The sequence below is a fragment of the Phyllobates terribilis genome, unplaced genomic scaffold (genome assembly GCF_046119375.1).
Source record: "Phyllobates terribilis strain yellow unplaced genomic scaffold, ASM4611937v1 Scaffold_9__5_contigs__length_417890890, whole genome shotgun sequence".
NCBI classification, from domain to species: domain Eukaryota; kingdom Metazoa; phylum Chordata; class Amphibia; order Anura; family Dendrobatidae; genus Phyllobates; species Phyllobates terribilis.
The window spans coordinates 398,922,181-398,946,415 of record NW_027362769.1 but is presented as its reverse complement, the minus strand read 5'-3'; positions in this window follow the sequence as shown (position 1 = coordinate 398,946,415).

The following is a 24,235-nucleotide window of genomic DNA, read 5'->3' as shown; positions in this document are numbered from 1 at the left end:
ATGCTTCGGGACCACGGGATACTTAGTGAAGAGCATCAGGAGGCACCCCAAGGCATAGGGGCTGGGACTGGCACTAGGATGCCTTGCGGTGGACAGCCGAGCTCGATCCTTATAAAAGCTTTTTAACTGCAGCAGCTTTAGTGGACGCTACTGGAGCTGGAATTACGCGGCTGCTGGCATGAGACTTGCCCTCCAATAGATCCTTGTAAATGGATTTAAAGTGTATTCATTCAAATTAGAGGGACAATTTAAATTAAAAAGCTTAGAGCTGCCTCCACCACAGGGGGGCTCTCTCGACCCACCAGCGGACAGGCACCAGTATTGGGAGAGGGGGGCTGGCCGTCAGGGTTCACCGCGGCTCTGGCACAAACCCGGCGACACGGAGGTGGCACGGGCAGGAGCGGACTGGCCGTCTCGGCTTCTCACTTTTTGGATTTTAGAAGGGCATGACATGCCTATATCTGTGTCTCCCCCTCCTTTTACTCCTCCACCTCTTTTCTTTTCGCATGACTATATGTACTTGTCACTTTTCCATGTGTTAGTTGTGTCTTCTGAGCAGTTTATCAGCTTTTGGACACCTTTGAAGGTGTTTTCTATGTGTTTCTATGTGTTTTTGTTTGCCTGCCATTGGTTTTAACGGTGTTCGACGAACAGTTCGACGAACAGTTCGGCGAACACACGGGTGTTCGACAAACCGAACCGAACTCGAACACTACGGGGGTGGCTCAACACTAGTGCCGACTGGGCATCTGCTACTGGGGCACTGCGACGGACATAAGGTTTCGAAAATCCTCTGTGTCCACCAGGCGGAAAGGCAGCATTTCTGTAGCCAAGAGCTTGCAGATGGTGAAATTCAACCTCTTAGCTTTCTCATGGCTAGGAGGAAATGGTCTTTTACTTGTCCACATCTGAGGGACCGAGGGCTGGCTATTGTGCTTAGACGGGGTTGATAAGGGTGTCCCCGGCAAACTGCCGGTCTGTGAGGAAGATGCAGGCGGACATGTTAGGTTGCCTTGATCCAAAGGTGGTGCTATCGATGTCGGACAGCGCTCAACACCAGCTGGTGTTACCACCTCCAAAGAAAATGATGACCTGCCAATCACGCTGGCTGTTGCGGGTAAAGAGGTGGCAGGTCTGCGCCCCAAAACAGGTGTGACTGCTGTCCCCCCAGTCACAGAGGATGAAGAGGCCGCGGATGCACAAGATATGGCAGACGGTGGTTGGCCCGGCCGGCTAGGCCGCATTGTAGCACACGGAGCTTCCCACTGCAACTTATGCTTCATGTCCATGTGCCGGTTCATGCATGAAGTACTCAAACTATGTATTTTTTGGCCTCTACTTAGCTTTTGCTGACAAATGTTACAGATAACACGAGTTGGGTCATCTTTATCGATCTGAAAAAATGCCCAGGCTATGCAAGTCTTAGCACCCATGCGACCTGAAGAGCCACCACGACTTGTGGTGAGAGGCAGAGTTGTGTTTGAGGATGCAGTTGTTGACGTGCTTCCAGTACTACGTCTCTGTCCAGGAAGGCGCAACCTGACCTCGTCGTCACTAGCATCTTCCTCCACCTCCTCTGCTGACCTCATCTCTTGGCTGACTGTGGGTTGACAGTAAGTGGGATCTCCAACCTCATCATCATCACCCTGTGCGTTATCACACCCGTCGTCCTCAGAGCCAACCTGTTCCTGCCCTGACAAAAAACTAAAGTTGTCGCTCCAATCAGGTATTTGAGTCTCATCATCGTCTTCCTCATTGTCTCCACCAACAGGAGTTACAGTTTGGGAATGAGGGTCTACATTATGGTCAGAACCTTCTGCGTCTGGTCCTGGATCCGACTCATAAAGATTCTGGGCATCAGTGCAGATCATTTCCTCGTCTGGATTCACAGAAGCGCTGGAGTCGACCTCTGATTCCCAGGCTATAGTATGAGTAAACAGCTCTGCAGACTCAACCATCTGTTCTACCTCATACTCAGACGGGCAGCTGGAGATTTGGGAGCTGTGAGGAAGCAAGTGCGATTTGGGTGACACCTTTGAGGACTGGAGTATTTGTGATGTTGAAGTTGATGTGGAGGAGAGCCCACTTAAAGGAGCACTTGATATCCGTTGAAGCACCTGCTGTTTTTGTGCCTCATCTGGAATTTGTAGCGATTGGCGTGGCCGTAAGAAAGGGATCTTATCACATTGTCCGCTAAAAGAAGTAGACATTTTAGTTTGGCTGGAAGATGGTCTTTCTTCTGCAGATGTTACTGTTGCTTTAACACCTACCCCACGGACACACCCTTTTTTCCCCTTCCCAACACGCCTATTCCCCTTTCCACCAGCAGCAGGCCTTTTTCCACTCATTTTGGTGGTTAACTAATTCACAACTCTGGAGTTGTTTGCACAAAAAAACAATGGATGGGAACCGAGCAGAGCTGAGTGGCCAAACTGTGGTATTAGGCCAAAACTATTGGCTGGGTTAGATGCAGAAAAAAATTATATTCAATTTGCAACCTGATGGAGGTCAGTATAGATGGACTAATAGAACAAGTCCCACACACAGCTAGAAGCCCAAATATTTTTTCAGAGGTAGATGCAGAAAAAAATTGTATTCAGTTTGCAACCTGATGGAGGTCAGTATAGATGGACTAATACAACAAGTCCCACACACTGCTAGAAGGCCAAATATTTTTTCAGAGGTAGATGCAGAAAAAAAATATATTCAGTTTGCAACCTGATGGAGGTCAGTATAGATGGACTAATAGAACAAGTCCTACACACAGCTAGAAGCCCAAATATTTTTTCAGAGGTAGATGCAGAAAAAAAATATATTCAGTTTGCAACCTGATGGAGGTCAGTATAGATGGACTAATAGAGAAAGTCCCACACACTGCTAGAAGGCCAAATATTTTTTCAGAGCTAGATGCAGACAAAAAATTATTTTTAATTTGCAACCTGATGGAGGTCAGTATAGATGGACTAATAGAGAAAGTCCCACACACTGCTAGAAGGCCAAATATTTTTTCAGAGCTAGATGCAGATATAAATTATTTTTAATTTGCAACCTGATGGAGGTCAGTATAGATGGACTAATAGAACAAGTCCCACACACAGCTAGAAGGCCAAATATTTTTTCAGAGGTAGATGCAGATAAAAATTATTTTTAATTTGCAGCCTGATGGAGGTCAGTATAGATGGACTAATAGAACAAGTCCCACACACAGCTAGAAGCCCAAATATTTTTTCAGAGGCAGATGCAGAAAAAAATTATATTCAGTTTGCAACCTGATGGAAGTCTGTATAGATGGACTAATAGAGAAAGTCCCACACACTGCTAGAAGGCCAAATATTTTTTCAGAGCTAGATGCAGATATAAATTATTTTTAATTTGCAACCTGATGGAGGTCAGTATAGATGGACTAATAGAACAAGTCCCACACACTGCTAGAAGGCCAAATATTTTTTCAGAGCTAGATGCAGACAAAAAATTATATTCAGTTTGCAACCTGATGGAGGTCAGTATAGATGGACTAAAAGAGAAAGTCCCACACACTGCTAGAAACCCAATATTTTTTCAGAGGTAGATGCAGAAAAAATATATATTCAGCTTGCAACCTGATGGAGGTCAGTATAGATGGACTAATAGAGAAAGTCCCACACACTGCTAGAAGGCCAAATATTTTTTCAGAGCTAGATGCAGACAAAAAATTATTTTTAATTTGCAACCTGATGGAGGTCAGTATAGATGGACTAATAGAGAAAGTCCCACACACTGCTAGAAGGCCAAATATTTTTTCAGAGCTAGATGCAGACAAAAAATTATTTTTAATTTGCAACCTGATGGAGGTCAGTATAGATGGACTAATAGAACAAGTCCCACACACAGCTAGAAGCCCAAATATTTTTTCAGAGGTAGATGCAGAAAAAAATTATATTCAGTTTGCAACCTGATGGAGGTCTGTATAGATGGACTAATAGAGAAAGTCCCACACACTGCTAGAAGGCCAAATATTTTTTCAGAGCTAGATGCAGACAAAAAAATATATTCAGTTTGCAACCTGAAGGAGGTCAGTATAGATGGACTAATAGAACAAGTCCAACACACAGCTAGAAGCCCAATATTTTTTCAGAGGTAGATGCAGAAAAAATATATATTCAGTTTGCAACCTGATGGAGGTCAGTATAGATGGACTAATAGAGAAAGTCCCACACACTGCTAGAAGGCCAAATATTTTTTCAGAGCTAGATGCAGACAAAAAATTATTTTTAATTTGCAACTTGATGGAGGTCAGTATAGATGGACTAATAGAGAAAGTCCCACACACTGCTAGAAGGCCAAATATTTTTTCAGAGCTAGATGCAGATATAAATTATTTTTAATTTGCAACCTGATGGAGGTCAGTATAGAAGGACTAATAGAGAAAGTCCCACACACTGCTAGAAGGCCAAATATTTTTTCAGAGCTAGATGCAGAAAAAAATTATATTCAGTTTGCAACCTGATGGAGGTCAGTATAGATGGGCTAATAGAACAAGTCCCACACACTGCTAGAAGCCCAAATATTTTTTCAGTGGTAGATGCAGAAAAAAATTATATTCAGTTTGCAACCTGATGGAGGTCAGTATAGATGGACTAATAGAGCAAGTCCCACACACTGCTAGAAGGCCAAATATTTTTTCAGAGCTAGATGCAGAAAAAAATTATATTCAGTTTGCAACCTAATGGAGGTCAGGAGAGATGGACTAATAGAACAAGTCCCACTCACTGCTAGAAGGCCAAATATTTTTTCAGAGCTAGATGCAGAAAAAAATTATATTCAGTTTGCAACCTGATGGAGGTCAGTATAGATGGACTAATAGAACAAGTCCCACACACAGCTAGAAGCCCAAATATTTTTTCAGAGGTAGATGCAGAAAAAAATTATATTCAGTTTGCAACCTGATGGAGGTCTGTATAGATGGTTTAATAAAACAAGTCCCACACACAGCTAAAAGCCCAAATATTTTTTCAGAGCTAGATGCAGAAAAAAATTATATTCAGTTTGCAACCTGATGGAGGTCAGCATAGATGGATTAATAGAACAAGTCCCACACACAGCTAGAAGGCCAAATATTTTTTCAGAGGTAGATGCAGATAAAAATTATTTTTAATTTGCAGCCTGATGGAGGTCAGTATAGATGGACTAATAGAGAAAGTCCCACACACTGCTAGAAGGCCAAATATTTTTTCAGAGCTAGATGCAGACAAAAAATTATTTTTAATTTGCAACCTGATGGAGGTCAGTATAGATGGACTAATAGAGAAAGTCCCACACACTGCTAGAAGGCCAAATATTTTTTCAGAGCTAGATGCAGACAAAAAATTATTTTTAGTTTGCAACCTGATGGAGGTCAGTATAGATGGACTAATAGAACAAGTCCCACACACAGCTAGAAGCCCAAATATTTTTTCAGAGGTAGATGCAGAAAAAAATTATATTCAGTTTGCAACCTGATGGAGGTCAGTATAGATGGACTAACAGAGAAAGTCCCACACACTGCTAGAAGGCCAAATATTTTTTCAGAGCTAGATGCAGATATAAATAATTTTTAATTTGCAACCTGATGGAGGTCAGTATAGATGGACTAATAGAGAAAGTCCCACACACTGCTAGAAGGCCAAATATTTTTTTAGAGCTAGATGCAGAAAAAAATTATATTCAGTTTGCAACCTGATGGAGGTCAGTATAGATGGACTAATAGAACAAGTCCCACACACTGCTAGAAGCCCAAATATTTTTTCAGAGGTAGATGCAGAAAAAAATTATATTCAGTTTGCAACCTGATGGAGGTTAGTATAGATGGATTAATAGAACAAGTCCCACACACAGCTAGAAGGCCAAATATTTTTTCAGAGCTAGATGCAGAAAAAAATTATATTCAGTTTGCAACCTGATGGAGGTCAGGAGAGATGGACTAATAGAACAAGTCCCACACACAGCTAGAAGCCCAAATATTTTTTCAGAGGTAGATGCAGAAAAAAATTATATTCAGTTTGCAACCTGATGGAGGTCTGTATAGATGGACTAATAGAGAAAGTCCCACACACTGCTATTAGGCCAAATATTTTTTCAGAGCTAGATGCAGACAAAAAATTATATTCAGTTTGCAACCTGATGGAGGTCAGTATAGATGGACTAATAGAACAAGTCCCACACACAGCTAGAAGCCCAATATTTTTTCAGAGGTAGATGCAGAAAAAAATATATTCAGTTTGCAACCTGATGGAGGTCAGTATAGATGGACTAATAGAACAAGTCCCACACACTGCTAGAAGCCCAAATATTTTTTCAGAGGTAGATGCAGAAAAAAATTATATTCAGTTTGCAACCTGATGGAGGTTAGTATAGATGGATTAATAGAACAAGTCCCACACACAGCTAGAAGGCCAAATATTTTTTCAGAGCTAGATGCAGACAAAAATTTATATTCAGTTTGCAACCTGATGGAGGTCAGTATAGATGGACTAATAGAGAAAGTCCCACACACTGCTAGAAGGCCAAATATTTTTTCAGAGCTAGATGCAGAAAAAAATTATATTCAGTTTGCAACCTGATGGAGGTCAGTATAGATGGACTAATAGAACAAGTCCCACACACTGCTAGAAGCCCAAATATTTTTTCAGAGGTAGATGCAGAAAAAAATTATATTCAGTTTGCAACCTGATGGAGGTTAGTATAGATGGATTAATAGAACAAGTCCCACACACAGCTAGAAGGCCAAATATTTTTTCAGAGCTAGATGCAGAAAAAAATTATATTCAGTTTGCAACCTGATGGAGGTCAGTAGAGATGGACTAATAGAACAAGTCCCACACACAGCTAGAAGCCCAAATATTTTTTCAGAGGTAGATGCAGAAAAAAATTATATTCAGTTTGCAACCTGATGGAGGTCTGTATAGATGGACTAATAGAGAAAGTCCCACACACTGCTAGAAGGCCAAATATTTTTTCAGAGCTAGATGCAGACAAAAAATTATATTCAGTTTGCAACCTGATGGAGGTCAGTATAGATGGACTAATAGAACAAGTCCCACACACAGCTAGAAGCCCAATATTTTTTCAGAGGTAGATGCAGAAAAAAATATATTCAGTTTGCAACCTGATGGAGGTCAGTATAGATGGACTAATAGAGAAAGTCCCACACACTGCTAGAAGGCCAAATATTTTTTCAGAGCTAGATGCAGATATAAATTATTTTTAATTTGCAACCTGATGGAGGTCAGTATAGATGAACTAATAGAGAAAGTCCCACACACTGCTTGAAGGCCAAATATTTTTTCAGAGCTAGATGCAGAAAAAAATTATATTCAGTTTGCAACCTGATGGAGGTCAGTATAGATGGACTAATAGAACAAATCCCACACACTGCTAGAAGCCCAAATATTTTTTCAGAGGTAGATGCAGAAAAAAATTATATTCAGTTTGCAACCTGATGGAGGTTAGTATAGATGGATTAATAGAACAAGTCCCACACACAGCTAGAAGGCCAAATATTTTTTCAGAGCTAGATGCAGAATAAAATTATATTCAGTTTGCAACCTGATGGAGGTCAGTAGAGATGGACTAATAGAACAAGTCCCACACACAGCTAGAATCCCAAATATTTTTTCAGAGGTAGATGCAGAAAAAAATTATATTCAGTTTGCAACCTGATGGAGGTCTGTATAGATGGATTAATAGAACAAGTCCCACACACAGCTAGAAGCCCAAATATTTTTTCAGAGGTAGATGCAGAAAAAAATTATATTCAGTTTCCAACCTGATGGAGGTCTGTATAGATGGATTAATAGAGAAAGTCCCACACACAGCTAGAAGGCCAAATATTTTTTCAGAGCTAGATGCAGACAAAAAATTATTTTTAATTTGCAACCTGATGGAGGTCAGTATAGATGGACTAATAGAGAAAGTCCCACACACTGCTAGAAGGCCAAATATTTTTTCAGAGCTAGATGCAGACAAAAAATTATATTCAGTTTGTAACCTGATGGAGGTCAGTATAGATGGACTAATAGAACAAGTCCCACACACAGCTAGAAGCCCAATATTTTTTCAGAGGTAGATGCAGAAAAAAAATATATTCAGTTTGCAACCTGATGGAGGTCAGTATAGATTGACTAATAGAGAAAGTCCCACACACTGCTAGAAGGCCAAATATTTTTTCAGAGCTAGATGCAGACAAAAAATTATTTTTAATTTGCAACCTGATGGAGGTCAGTATAGATGGACTAATAGAGAAAGTCCCACACACTGCTAGAAGGCCAAATATTTTTTCAGAGCTAGATGCAGATAAAAATTATTTTTAATTTGCAATCTCATGGAGGTCAGTATAGATGGACTAATAGAGAAAGTCCCACACACTGCTAGAAGGCCAAATATTTTTTCAGAGCTAGATGCAGACAAAAAATTATTTTGAATTTGCAGCGTGATGGTGGTCAGTATAGATGGACTAATAGAACAAGTCCCACACACTGCTAGAAGGCCAAATATTTTTTCAGAGCTAGATGCAGAAAAAAATTATATTCAGTTTGCAACCTGATGGAGGTCAGTATAGATGGACTAATAGAGAAAGTCCCACACACAGCTAGAAGCCCAAATATTTTTTCAGAGCTAGATGCAGAAAAAAATTATATTCAATTTGCAACCTGATGGAGGTCAGTATAGATGGACTAATAGAATGATGCTATGCCCAAAAGATTTACTTCACTAGGTGCAGTAAAAAAATTGGTATTCTATACACAGGTGGTATATCTTGCAACACAGATAGGCTACTCCACTGACTAACACACTCTGCAATAGGCCAAAAAGGATTAGCTTTGCTAGATTCAGCCAAATGCTGTGAAAAAAACTTGCACAGCACTGGCACAGACCTGCCTGGCAAAAACTGATAGGAACTGATGTAACCTAGTCCTGAAAAGGACTGCAATTACAATTAGTCTTTACTCCCACAATCTATCTATTTAAGAGCACAGACCTGCCTGATAAAAGTCGTAGGAAATGCTGTAACCTAGTCCTTAAAAGGACTGCAATCACAACTATTCCCTACTCCCAAGCTATCTGTAGATTTGTGCGAAAATTGGCTTGAAATTAACAAGGTATAGCGCACACAGCAACAGCGGTGCCGTCTAACACGCAGCTGCAGCAGTGAGAAAATGGTGGCGACGGGGAAAATGGCTTGGTCTTATAGGGCAAGGACATGTGACATACACTGCCAATGACACATGCCCTTGCTTGTGTGAAAAAAAGCACTTCGCTCCGTGTGTGCGCTGCTGATAGGCTGACAGATTGCACCTCCCCACTGTAAATGCGGGAAAGAGAAAAAAAAATGGAGATCTTCATTATTCCTGCAGAGATCCATCCCCTGCCCCTCCCCCCGCCCCGCTGTACACTCAAACTGCGTATTAACATTAATTTTCATCATTACTGAGAAAAAATCCAGTTATGATTTTGGTGCACGAACAGTTATCGAACATAACCTCGAACAGCCGAATTTTTCTCAAATCGTTCGTGTTCGCCGAACGGCTCGAACACCGCCCAAAACAGCTTGAATTTGAGATTGGCGAACAGTTCGAGTCGAACAACGCTCATCTCTACTGTTGTGTGTAAACCAGGTATTGGTACTTTTGGCCGTGTGGACAGGTGACATTTCCATCTCCAAAAAGCTTGTCAGCAGAGGGAAGCATGAAGTGCTCTAAAATTTCCTGGTAGACGGCTGCGCTGACTTTGGTCTTGATAAAACACAGTGGACCTACACCAGCAGATGACATGGCCCCCCAAACCATCACTGATTGTGGAAACTTCACATTAGACCTCCAGCAGCTTGGATTGTGGCCTCTCCACTCTTCCTCCAGACTCTGGGACCTTGTGGAGTGTGTCAGTGACTGCCTTCTGGACATCTGTCAAGTCAGCAGTCTTCCCCATGATTGTGAAGCCTGCTGAAACAGACTAAGGGACCTTTTTAAAATCTTAGGAAGCCTTTGCAGGTGTTTTTTGTTAATAATTTACTGAGATAATGACGTTTGTGTTTTCATTCGCTGTAAGCCATAATCATCAACATTAACAGAAATAAACACTTGAAATAGATCACTCTGTGTGTAATGACTCTATATAATATATGAGTTTCACTTTTTGCATTGAAGAACTGAGATAAATTAACTTTTTGATGATATTCTAATTTTGTGAGAAGCACCTGTATACAGCAGGGTAAGTGTGGGAACAGCATCTGGTTTTGAAAATGGAGTCAATCCAAAAAAGAAAATAGAGCAGTATAACTAAACAATAGTTTAAATCAGCTGAGCCTGGAGTGGGAAAGGGGAGTATGTATCACTTAAAGGAGTCTGTCAGCACAGAATGACTGTTCAAACCAATTTTTAGATTTGAGAGTCCTCAGTGGTTGCTACCTTTTAATAGCTATTAAAAGGTATCAACCACTGAGGACACATTTCATTAGTATTTGGTACCCGTCAGGGATTCCACAATAACAACACCAGTGAGAACACACAATATCTCACCGCTGCCATCACTGTCACCGATTTCGTCAAGGATCCGCGAGCACACGGTCCCCACTACTCTCTATGTAGGTATCGGCAAGTGACCAGTGAGCGTATGGCGTCACACCTCTGGATTCCAATGCATGGAAAACCTGTTTAAGCCCTCCGTACAGTCACTGTCAGCTTCACGATAACCCAATTATTAATATTATTCACTGCCACCACCGGCCGAGTTTGAAATATAATACAGGCCTGGCCGGATGCCTGCGTTCTGGTAGTGTATGGCTTCAAGGAAGGGAACAATTACAGGACAAAAGAAAACAGAACTATTAAATTTTATATTTAATCCAAAAGGGAGGCAGTGTTTAGGAAAAATGTACAAACTTTAGACTTTACAAAAGGAGACAATACAATACTTAAGCAGTTACACAAAATAATAAGGATTAAAGAAGAGACTTTCTATAAGATCGCTGAGATGATTCAATACAAGTGGAGGAGGGGCTCCCCGATTTGATTTGAACGTTATCGAACGTGACCCGTTGCTTATAGTATCTATACCCCCCTGGTAATGAGAATGGATCAATCTTCAGTTGGCTCTTTTATGCCTAAGGGAAGATCTGTCCACATACCCCTGTGGTGACATCATGTGGGCTCAGGCTCCACTCTTCAACCCTTTTTATTAAAAATCTGGTTTTTGGGATAACTTATCGCTGGTTGATCCCAGAAGCCCAAAAGTGGTACCATATATTCTATTACGGTTTTACCTTTCTTTAGTGACCACACATAATGTAGTTGTGATCTGCTATTCTGGTACTTTTTCATTGCGGCTCCCCGAAGGGGCTTACAGCTATGGAAAAATAAGCATATTGTTCCTTGGCTGACCCTGCCACTAAAGATATAGGTCCTGTTATTATCGGATGTATGGAACTTTAGTTATTCCATATTTTGTTTCAACTATGAAGATCCTGCAGTTTGTGGCTGGGGATTGTTGAAGCCTAACAAGCTATTTCCTCTTTCCTTCCATTTCTACCCCTATGCTGGAAGGTGTCAATCTATCCCAGGTCTGTGCTAAGAGGAAATGCATTCATATGTTAAGTGGAATATGCTATTGAGCTTCTTGTACTGATATTTGCATATAGACAGCTGCTTGGAGTGTCAGCTCTCCTCTTGGGACAAATGGTGGATAAGGGAGGGGTGACAAGGGGCTTGGGAGAAATGGTTAATATTTTCTTAATATCTCCCTGACAGTACCACTGCCTTTAAACTAAATGACTTGGATCAAACGTTTGGGATATCCTTCCACAAACTTCTCACAATAGTTGGTCGGAATTTGTGCCCATTCCTCCTAACAAAGCTGGTGTAACTGATCCAGGTTTGTAGGTCACCTTGCTCGCACCTGCCTTTTCAGCTTTGCCCATAAATTTTCAAAAGGATTGAGATCAGGGCTTTGTGATGGCCACTCCAAAACATTGACTTTGTAATCCTTCAGCCACTTTGCCATTTTGGCAGTATGCGTTCAGTCATTGTCCATTTGGAAGACCCATTTCCACCCAAGCTTTAACTTCCTGGCTGATGTCTTGAGATGTTGCTTCAGTATTGCCCCATAATCTTCTTTTCTCATGATGCCATCTATTTTGTGAAGTGCACCAGTCCCTCCTGGTGCAAAACAACCCCACACATTGATGCTGCCACCCCGTGTTTCACAGTTGGGATGGTGTTTTCAGGCTTCCAAGCTTCTCCCTTTTTCCTACAAATGTAACGATGGTCATTATGCCCAAAAAGTTAAATTTTAGTTTCATCAAACCACAGGACATGTCTCCAAAAATTAAGGTCTATGTTCATGTGTGTATTTGCAAACATTAATCTGGCTTTTTTATGTTTCTTTTGGAGTAATGGCTTCTTCCTGGCAGAGTAACCTTTTAGTCCATGTTGATACAGTACTCGTTTCACTTTGGTTATTGACACAATCTTACCAGCTTCCACCATCATCTCCACAAGGTCTTTTGTTTTTTGTCCTTGGGTTGATATGCACATGTTGGACCAAAGCATGTTTATCTCTGGGACACAGAACCCATCTCCTTCCTGAGCGGTATGATGACTGGACATTCCCATGTTGTTTGTACTTGCATATAATTGTTTGTACAGATGAACAAGGCACCTTCAGGTATTTTGAAATTGTACCCAATGATAATCCAGACTTGTGCAAATCCACAATTCTCTTCCTGATATCTTGGCTGATTTCTTTAGACTTTCCCATGAAACAACACAAAAAAGCAGTGTGTTTCAGGTGTGCATTAAAATACATCCACATGTGTGACACCATCATATAGGCAGTCTAGTATTTTTTAAAGGCATAGTAATCTTAGTGTATGTAAACTTTTGACTTTGCAGTAAGTAATAAAAATGTCTTAAAACATTCTCTCTCTCTATTCTGACATTTGGCAAATATAAAAAATTATGCTAATCCTAATTGACCTAAAACGGGAAAGATTTATTCTGATTTCATGTCAGATATTGAGAAAAACATGCAGATGTGTCTTTTTATATAGTGTATGGAAACTTCTGGTTTCAACTATGTGAATGTGTATATACACTGCTCAAAAAAATAACGGGAACACTTAAACCACAGAATATAACTCCAAGTAACTCAAACTTCTGTGAAATCAAACTGTCCACTTAGGAAGCAACACTGATTGACAATCAATTTCACATGCTGCTGTGCAAATGGAATAGACAATAGATGTAAATTATTGGCAATTATCAATACACAGTCAATAAAGGAGAGGTTCTGCAGGTGGGGACCACAGACCACATCTCAGTACCAATGCATTCTGGCTGATGTTTTGGTCACTTTTGAATGTTGGTTGTGCTTTCACACTCGTGGTAGCATGAGACGGACTCTACAACCCATGGAAGTTGCTCAGGTAGTGCAGCTCATCCAGGATGGCACATCAATGCGAGCTGAGACAAGAAAGTTTGCTGTGTCTGTCAGCGTAGTGTCCAGAGGATGGAGGCGCTACCAGGAGACAGGCCAGTACACCAGGAGACGTGGAGGGGGCCGTAGGAGGGCAACAACCCAGCAGCAGGACCGCTACCTCCGCCTTTGTGCAAGGAGGAACAGGAGGATCACTGCCAGAGCCCTGCAAAATGACCTCCAGCAGGCCACAAATGTGCATGTGTCTGCACAAATGGTTAGAAACTGACTCCATGACGGTGGTATGAGGGCCTGACGTCCACAGATGGCGGTTGTGCTCACAGCCCAACACCGTGCAGGACGCTGGGCATTTGTCACAGAACACCAGGATTGGCAAAGTCGCCACTGGCGCCCTGTGCTCTTCACAGATGAAAGCAGGTTCACACTGAGCACATGTGACAGACGTGACAGAGTCTGGAGACGCCGTGGAGAGCAATCTGCTGCCTGCAACATCCTTCAGCATGACCAGTTTGGCAGTGGGTCAGCAATGGTGTGGGGTGGCATTTCTTTGGAGGGCTGAACAGCCTTCCATGTGCTCGCCAGAGGTAGCCTGACTGCCATTAGGTACCGAGATGAGATCCTCAGACCCCTTGTGAGACCATATGCTGGTGCGGTTGGCCCTGGGTTCCTTCTAATGCAGGACAATGCCAGACCTCATGTGGCTGGAGTTTGTCAGCAGTTCCTGCAAGATGAAGGCATTGAAGCTATGGACTGGCCCGCCCGTTCCCCAGACCTGAATCCGTTTCAGCACATCTGGGACATCATGTCTCGCTCCATCCACCAACGTCATGTTGCACCACAGACTGTCCAGGAGTTGGCGGATGCTTTAGTCCAGGTCTGGGAGGAGATCCCACAGAAGACCATCCGCAACCTCATCAGGAGCATGCCCAGACGTTGTAGGGAGGTCATACAGGCACGTGGAGGCCGCACACAATACTGAGCCTCATCAGGAGCATGCCGAGGCGTTTTAGGGAGGTCATAGAGGCACGTGGTGGCCACACACAATACTCAGCCTCATCAGGAGCATGCCCAGGCGTTGTAGGGAGGTCATACAGGCACGTGGAGGCCACACACAATACTCAGCCTCATCAGGAGCATGCCCAGGCATTGTAGGGAGGTCATACAGGCACGTGGAGGCCACACACAATACTCAGCCTCATCAGGAGCATGCCCAGGTGTTGTAGGGAGGTCATACAGGCACGTGGAGGCCACACACAATACTGAGCCTCATCAGGAGCATGCCCAGGCATTGTAGGGAGGTTATACAGGCACGTGGAGGCCACACACAATACTCAGCCTCATCAGGAGCATGCCCAGGTGTTGTAGGGAGGTCATACAGGCACGTGGAGGCCACACACAATACTCAGCCTCATCAGGAGCATGCCCAGGCATTGTAGGGAGGTCATACAGGCACGTGGAGGCCACACACAATACTCAGCCTCATCAGGAGCATGCCCAGGCGTTGTAGGGAGGTCATACAGGCACGTGGAGGCCACACACAATACTCAGCCTCATCAGGAGCATGCCCAGGCGTTGTAGGGAGGTCATACAGGCACGTGGAGGCCACACATAATACTCAGCCTCATCAGGAGCATGCCCAGGCGTTGTAGGGAGGTCATACTGGCACGTGGAGGCCACACACAATACTCAGCCTCATCAGGAGCATGCCCAGGTGTTATAGGGAGGTCATACAGGCACGTGGAGGCCACACACAATACTGAGCCTCATCAGGAGCATGCCCAGGCGTTGTAGGGAGGTCATACAGGCACGTGGAGGCCACACACAATACTCAGCCTCATCAGGAGCATGCCCAGGCGTTGTAGGGAGGTCATACAGGCACGTGGAGGCCACACACAATACTCAGCCTCATCAGGAGCATGCCCAGGCGTTGTAGGGAGGTCATACAGGCACGTGGAGGCCACACATAATACTCAGCCTCATCAGGAGCATGCCCAGGCGTTGTAGGGAGGTCATACAGGCACGTGGAGGCCACACACAATACTCAGCCTCATCAGGAGCATGCCCAGGCGTTGTAGGGAGGTCATACAGGCACGTGGAGGCCACACACAATACTCAGCCTCATTGTGACTTGTTTTAAGGTCATTACATCACAGTTGGATCGGCCTGTAGTGTGTTTTTCCACTTTTATTTTGGGGGTGACTCCAAATCCAGGCCTCCATTGGTTAATAAATGTGATTTCCATTGATGATTTTTGGGTGATTTTGTTGTCAGCACATTCAACTTTCTACAGAACAAAGTATTCAATGAGAAGATTTCATTCATTCAGATCTAGGATGGGTTATTTCAGTGTTCCCTTTATTGTTTTGAGCAGTGTGTATATATATACATATATATATATATATATATATATATATATATATATATACACATATAAAGACCAATACAAATGTAGCGCCCCGAGGGCTCGGTCGCTACAGAGGTATTGCACCTCTGCCAGAGGTGTGATATTCCACTCCCGGGTAAGGATGGAGTATGGACCAGTGCTCAGTTAGCTGCATACAGCACACACACCCCATTTTCGGGGGACAGCTCAACGGTGCTCCCACTAGACAGAAGTGCAGGCACGACCGACCATGTCCCTGCCTGGAGTGGGGAGTGGGGAGGAAAACCCAGTGATGTAGGAGCAGGAGGGGACGGTTCCTGAGCGTAGGTAGGAGCCCATTGGTTGCTGGTCACCTGGGCTCATGTTCTAGAGGGAAGTATAAAAGGTGGGCACCATCTTAGATCAGGGCCAGTTCAGTCTGAGAGAGGAGAAGACAGGGAGCAGAGGCTCTGTAGGAGCTCTGCTTAGAGGCAGGCCTAAAGAAAAGGGCCGGGGCCTGAGAGGAGAAGGAACAGAGGAGAAGAGAAGGAACAGGAAAGGGAAAGAAGTGGCCAAGAAACAGAAGGGCTCAGGAACAAGAAGGTGGAAGGGACCCTAAGGACCAACGTGAATCGGGTGACGGGTCAGGCAAGAAGAGGGTACCGGATCCCAATTTGGTGGAAGCTAATAATCTTCAGCCAAGAACCGGAGGTCGCGACCATCACTTGGTGCGACACCTTGCTAAACCTTGCTAGGAAGGCATACCATATAGGGTAGCGGGAAACGGGGCCCACGTTTGCCCGCATAGACCCGCGGGAGCTGGACAAAAGCTTGGTCACTGGCAGGGCACGAGCCGAAGGAAGGATAGGAAGGAGCTCTGAACCATACTCCTGAAGTGCCAGGGGGTTGACCGAGTCCCTCACCTGGTGGACACTGCACGGCTTGGGTGGTCACTGCTGGCGCTGAAGTGACCCGGAGCATATGAACTGTGAGTAAAAGCCATTGGACTGCAGTACGTTGTCTGTGTATTCCTTGCCACTCCAGCACTAACGGCACTGGGACTCTCTGCACCATCACCCCCACCATCCTCTACACAGCCCTGAGGCTACACTCTTCCCGTGGGGAGTAACACTACCTCAGCTGCAAACACCATCAGCCTCAGCGATGTGCCTTGCAGCAGCGGTCCTCCCTGACCGCAATCCACAGGTGGCGTAGTCGGACATCACTTAAACACATCATAGACTACCACTGGCCTGACCACCCTGAGCCACGGGACCGGGTCGCTACTACTACTCCCAGCATTGCCCTGAAGACCGGTCTCGAGTGCCCCACGGCCCAGGGGGCGAGTCACAAATATACTCACATATGTGAACAGAAATATAACTAGACAGACCATATACATAGACATGCACACATAGAAGGTTTATATAGGTACAAACACATTTCTACATGAAGCATAATTTAACACATACATATCTAGTCATTCTCTTCCTGACTCTGCTGTTTTGTGGCATTACACCTCGGTGGGTTTAGGGTAATTCTCGCTATTTTGGCAGAGTTCATCAGTAGCAGCTGCCACCTCCCTGTTGGTTTTCAGCAAATGTTGAGTCATTTACTATCAGCCTGTGAATTTCCTGTTATTGTCTCATGGTTGAAACCTTTCACACCATTATTATCTGTATAACTGCATGATGATTAGTGAAATGTTGTCCTACTGAAATGTATGTTCAGTAAATGCCTCAATACTTGGTCGGACTCCTTGTGCATCAATTACTGCATCAATGCGGCAATGTGGCATGGAGGCGATCAGCCTGTGGCATGGAGGCGATCAGCCTGTGGCATGGAGGGATCAGCCTGTGGCATGGAGGGATCAGCCTGTGGCATGGAGGGATCAGCCTGTGGCATGGAGGCGATCAGCCTGTGGCATGGAGGCGATCAGCCTGTGGCATGGAGGCGATCAGCCTGTGGCTGCTGAGGTGTTATGGAAGCCCAGGTGGCTTTGATAGCAGCCTTCGGCTCGTCTGCATTGTTGGGTCTGGGGTCTCATCTTCCTCTTGACAATACCCCATAGATTCTCTATAATAGATTCTCTATGGGGTTAAGGTCGGGCGAATTTGCTGCCAATCAAGCACAGTGATACTGTTGTGTGTAAACCAGGTATTGGTACTTTTGGCCGTGTGGACAGGGGCCAAGTCCTGCTGGAGAATGACATTTCCATCTCCAAAAAGCTTGTCGGCAGAGGGAAGCATGAAGTGCTGTAAAATGTCCTGGTAGACGGCTGCGCTGACTTTGGTCTTGATAAAACACAGTGGACCTCCACCAGCAGATGACATGGCTCCCCAAACCATCACTGATTGTGGAAACCTCACATTAGACCTCCAGCAGCTTGGATTGTGGCCTCTCCACTGTTCCTCCAGACTCTGGGACCTTGTGGAGTGTGTCAATGACTGCCTTCTGGACATTTGTCAAGTCAGCAGTTTTCCTCATGATTGTGGAGCCTACTGAAACAGACTAAGGGAGCTTTTTAAATGCTTAGGAAGCCTTTGCAGGTGCTTTTTGTTAATTATGTGATCGGGGTCACCGATGGGTGGGGTAAGTGACGTGTTTCCGGCGCGGCGCTGTTAAATGCCGCTGTCAGAGATTGACAGTGGCATTTAACATGTTAACAGCCGCGGGTGCATCGTTGTGCGCATATGTCAGCTGTAATAATCAGCAGACATATGCCCAGTTCAGTGCAGGCTCAGTGCCAGAGCAGTGCTGACCTGGGGTGGACTAATATGTGTAACGGGTCCGGGAGGCGGAACCTCTGAGCTACTATACAAGGGGGCGGCCCTTGTAAGGGAGCGGGTGGCAGTCTCTGGATGAACGGACAGGGAGATACGGCAAGTGATCAGGGCAGTCTCTGGGTGAACGGACAGGGAGATACGGCAAGTGATCAGGGCAGTCTCTGGGTGAACGGACAGGGAGATACGGCAAGTGATCAGGGCAGTCTCTGGGTAAGGGGTAGGTACGACCTGTGATGGCAGAGCCTCCGGGTAGGCTAGCAGGCAGATGGTAGATGGGTGCTCCCAGGTGAGCAGGCGAGAGTCTCTGGAATAGCAGGTGGTCACGGCACGTGACGGCGGAGCCTCCGGGCTGGCAGGCAGGCAGGTAACGGAGAAGCGCTCCCAGGTGAGCGGGCAAGAGTCTCTGGAATAGCTGGTGGTCACCGCAAGTGACAACGGGACCTCCGGGCTGGCAAGCAGGCAGGTAACGGAGATGCGCTCCCAGGTGAGCGGGCAAGAGTCTCTGAGATAGCTGGTGGTCACAGCACGTGACAACGGAGCCTCCGGGCTGGCAAGCAGGCAGGTAACGGAGAAGCGCTCCCAGGTGAGCGGACAAGCTGGTCCATAGACAGACTGACCGGAGTAGTAAGGCAGACCGTCGGACCTCAGGCAAGCAGGCAGGTAACTGATATGCGCTCCCAGGTGAGCGGGCAGGCTGGTCCTTAGACAGACTGACAGGAGTAGTAAGGCAGACCGTCGGACCTCAGACTGGCAGACAGGTAACAAGTATTCAGGCAGGAATCAGGCAGGTAACTGGCAGGTAACTGGCAGGTAACTGGCAACGGGACCTGAGGGCTGAAGCACAGGTGAGACACAGGTGCAAACAACATTGCTCGGGCACCTCCATTTTGGAGGAGGTGCCTTTTATATGATGAAGTCCTCCGGCCATTGGCCGGGGACTCTTTAGGGCGGCGCGCGCGGCCCCTTTAAGAGGAGGGGAGCGCGCGCGCGCGCGCCCTAAGCACAGGGGCCGGGAAGGAGCGCGCGCCGAGAGCAGAGCAGGAGGAGGACACCGGGACGGAGCGCGCGCTGACAGCAGAGCGGGGAGAGGACGCCGGGCAGGAGCGCGCGCTGACAGCAGAGCGGGGAGAGGACGCCGGGCACGGAGCAGAGCGGTGAGGGGAGCAGCGTCCCTGCCTAGCAGAGGGCAGGGACGCCAGCGCTACAGTACCCCCCCCTTTAGGCCCCCCCTTTTTTAGGCCAGACAGAAATTTAGCTAGGATGAGAGGGGCATGGATGTTCTCCCGGGGCTCCCACGTTCTCTCCTCAGGACCAAACCCCCTCCAATCTACCAGAAAAAAGGTCTTTCCTTTTACCCTTTTGCTGGCAAGAATGTTCTCTACCTCAAACTTGTCCTCAGCAGAAACCAGAGCAGGAGGCGTACCTGTAGACTTAGAAAAAGAGTTAAGTACCACAGGTTTGAGGAGAGATACATGGAAGGAGTTAGGGATCCGTAAGTTGGCCGGGAGTTTCAATTTATAGGCTACCGGGTTGATCTGACCGATGACCACCAGTGGGCCGATGAACCGAGACCCTAACTTATAGGAAGGGATCTTGAGTCGGACATATTTGGACGAGAGCCAGACTTTATCCCCAGGACGGAATTGAGGAGGGTCCATCGCTAAATGCTGCCAGGGGGCAGCAGGTACTGGCAGAGGAAGAAGGCGGCCGGCCGACAGGTGTCTCGGAACTTTGTTGCGGGCGCAGGACACACAGGCAGAAACAAAGTCCATAACATCCTTGTGCAGGTTAGGCCACCAGTAGTGTCGGGTAATAAGCTGGAGGGTCTTTTTCCGACCGGCGTGGTCAGCTAGTTTAGACGAATGACCCCAGTGTAGGATTCTCTCCCGATCAGGTACCGATACGAACGTCTTACCAGGAGGGAGACAATTTAGACTCACGGGAGCCACCTGCATTACTCTGGCGGGATCGATGGGGCAGTCACATGGTCTATGAGGTGGTGATGTCTCTGCCTCCTCCTTAACAAAGACATCAGCACTAGACCAATAAGGAATCGGAAGTCCAGGTAGATTAGCTGGGATAGGAGAGGGACGGACGGAATGGACGGGAACCAGGCAGGTTTTATGACAGGCCTGTCCCCAGTGAAGGACTTCTCCGGTTTGCCAGTCAAGCACGGGTGCATGTCTCTGGAGCCAAGGCAGACCTAGCAAGAGGGCGTGAGGGAGACCAGGCAGAACGTGAAAGGAGATACTCTCTGAATGCAGCATTCCCACCTGCAGAGTAATGGATTCGGTGATGAATTGGATGGGGCGAGGTAAGAGGCCCCCATCCACGGCAACAACAGACAAGGGTACAGCCAGAGGTTTGGTGGGGATGCGGAATTTCTCCACCAGGGACTGTGAAATAAGATTTCCGGCTGCTCCAGAGTCAAGTTGGGCTAGTTCGGAATAACGATTCTCCCCGCAGATGATTGAGACTGACAACAGCAGGGATGGAGAGGATTTATTTTTGTCTAGATCGACCCCTCTGAGTGAACCTAGATACAGGCGTTCTTCCGACCTCTCCGGGCAGGCACGGATCAGATGCTCCTTACTGCCACAGTAGAAGCAGCTCCCCTCGGCACGGCGGAAATCCTGACGGGATTTGACCATCTTGGTCTGGTCGACCTGCATAGGCTCAGGAGAGTGTACCTGTGGAGAAACGGAAGGAATGACGGGTTCCTGGAAAGTAGGAGCTAGACGTGGAATCCTTCTCTCACGGGTGACCTCTTTGGCACGCTCCTGGAACCGTAGGTCAATCCGGGTGGCAAGGGTTATTAGATCATCGAGAGTGGTAGGAATGTCCCGACCAGCAAGTTCATCTTTAATACGGCCGGACAGACCCTCCCAGAAGACGGATACCAGGGCTTCGTTATCCCAGGCCAGCTCCGAGGCAAGGGTACGGAACCGTATGGCATATTGGCCCACGGTGAGGCTTCCCTGACGGAGGCGAAGCAGAGAAGATGCGGATGAGGTCCTCCGTCCGGGTTCGTCGAAGGCTTTCCGGAAAGCCATGAGAAAGGCAGGCAAGTCGGACACCAGGGGATCTCCTCTCTCCCATAGAGGATTTAGCCAGGCCAGGGCCTCCCCGGTGAGATGGGACATGATAAAGGCAATTTTGGCTCGGTCGGAGTTAAACTGGTGGGATAATAGTTCAAAATGCAGGGTGCACTGATTTATGAAGCCCCGAGCCAGGACGGAGTCGCCTCCGAAGCGAGGAGGTGCAGAGAGCCGGGGTCCGGAAAAGGATACCATGGTACTGGCGGAGGTTGTTGGTGGATCAGACAGAGTGTTCAGGCGAGTATTAACATTCCGCAGGTGACCCAGGATGGTCTCCTGTTGGGACCTCTGACGGGACAGTTCAAGACAGAGGTCCGAGAGCGAGGGAGCTTGGGTGCCACCGGGTTCCATGGCCCGAGCAAACTGTAACGGGTCCGGGAGGCGGAACCTCTGAGCTACTATACAAGGGGGCGGCCCTTGTAAGGGAGCGGGTGGCAGTCTCTGGATGAACGGACAGGGAGATACGGCAAGTGATCAGGGCAGTCTCTGGGTGAACGGACAGGGAGATACGGCAAGTGATCAGGGCAGTCTCTGGGTGAACGGACAGGGAGATACGGCAAGTGATCAGGGCAGTCTCTGGGTAAGGGGTAGGTACGACCTGTGATGGCAGAGCCTCCGGGTAGGCTAGCAGGCAGATGGTAGATGGGTGCTCCCAGGTGAGCAGGCGAGAGTCTCTGGAATAGCAGGTGGTCACGGCACGTGACGGCGGAGCCTCCGGGCTGGCAGGCAGGCAGGTAACGGAGAAGCGCTCCCAGGTGAGCGGGCAAGAGTCTCTGGAATAGCTGGTGGTCACCGCAAGTGACAACGGGACCTCCGGGCTGGCAAGCAGGCAGGTAACGGAGATGCGCTCCCAGGTGAGCGGGCAAGAGTCTCTGAGATAGCTGGTGGTCACAGCACGTGACAACGGAGCCTCCGGGCTGGCAAGCAGGCAGGTAACGGAGAAGCGCTCCCAGGTGAGCGGACAAGCTGGTCCATAGACAGACTGACCGGAGTAGTAAGGCAGACCGTCGGACCTCAGGCAAGCAGGCAGGTAACTGATATGCGCTCCCAGGTGAGCGGGCAGGCTGGTCCTTAGACAGACTGACAGGAGTAGTAAGGCAGACCGTCGGACCTCAGACTGGCAGACAGGTAACAAGTATTCAGGCAGGAATCAGGCAGGTAACTGGCAGGTAACTGGCAGGTAACTGGCAACGGGACCTGAGGGCTGAAGCACAGGTGAGACACAGGTGCAAACAACATTGCTCGGGCACCTCCATTTTGGAGGAGGTGCCTTTTATATGATGAAGTCCTCCGGCCATTGGCCGGGGACTCTTTAGGGCGGCGCGCGCGGCCCCTTTAAGAGGAGGGGAGCGCGCGCGCGCCCTAAGCACAGGGGCCGGGAAGGAGCGCGCGCCGAGAGCAGAGCAGGAGGAGGACGCCGGGACGGAGCGCGCGCTGACAGCAGAGCGGGGAGAGGACGCCGGGCAGGAGCGCGCGCTGACAGCAGAGCGGGGAGAGGACGCCGGGCACGGAGCAGAGCGGTGAGGGGAGCAGCGTCCCTGCCTAGCAGAGGGCAGGGACGCCAGCGCTACAATATGCCCCAGGCCAGTAAGAGGTTAACAGAAATAAACGCGTCAAATAGATCCCTCTGTGTGTAATGACTCTATATAATAGATCCCTCTGTGTGTAATGACTCTATATAATAGATCACTCTGTGTGTAATGACTCTATATAATAGATCCCTCTGTGTGTAATGACTCTATATAATAGATCCCTGTGTGTAATGACTCTATATAATAGATCCCTCTGTGTGTAATGACTCTATATAATAGATCCCTCTGTGTGTAATGTCTCTATATAATAGATCCCTCTGTGTGTAATGTCTCTATATAATAGATCCATCTGTGTGTAATGACTCTATATAATAGATCCCTCTGTGTGTAATGACTCTATATAATAGATCCCTCTGTGTGTAATGACTCTATATAATAGATCCCTCTGCGTGTAATGACTCTGTATAATAGATCCCTCTGCGTGTAATGACTCTATAATAGATCACTCTGCGTGTAATGACTCTATATAATAGATCCCTCTGCGTGTAATGACTTTATATAATAGATCCATCTGTGTGTAATGACTCTATATAATAGATCCCTCTGTGTGTAATGACTCTATATAATAGATCCCTCTGTGTGTAATGACTCTATATAATAGATTCCTCTGTGTGTAATGACTCTATATAATAGATCACTCTTTGTGTAATGACTCTATATAATAGATCACTCTGTGTGTAATGTCTCTATATAATAGATCCTTCTGTGTGTAATGACTCTATATAATAGATCCCTCTGCGTGTAATGACTCTATATAATAGATCCCTCTGCGTGTAATGACTCTGTATAATAGATCACTCTGCGTGCAATGACTCTATATAATAGATCCCTCTGCGTGTAATGACTCTATATAATAGATCCCTCTGTGTGTAATGACTCGATATAATAGATCCCTCTGTGTGTAATGACTCGATATAATAGATCCCTCTGTGTGTAATGACTCGATATAAT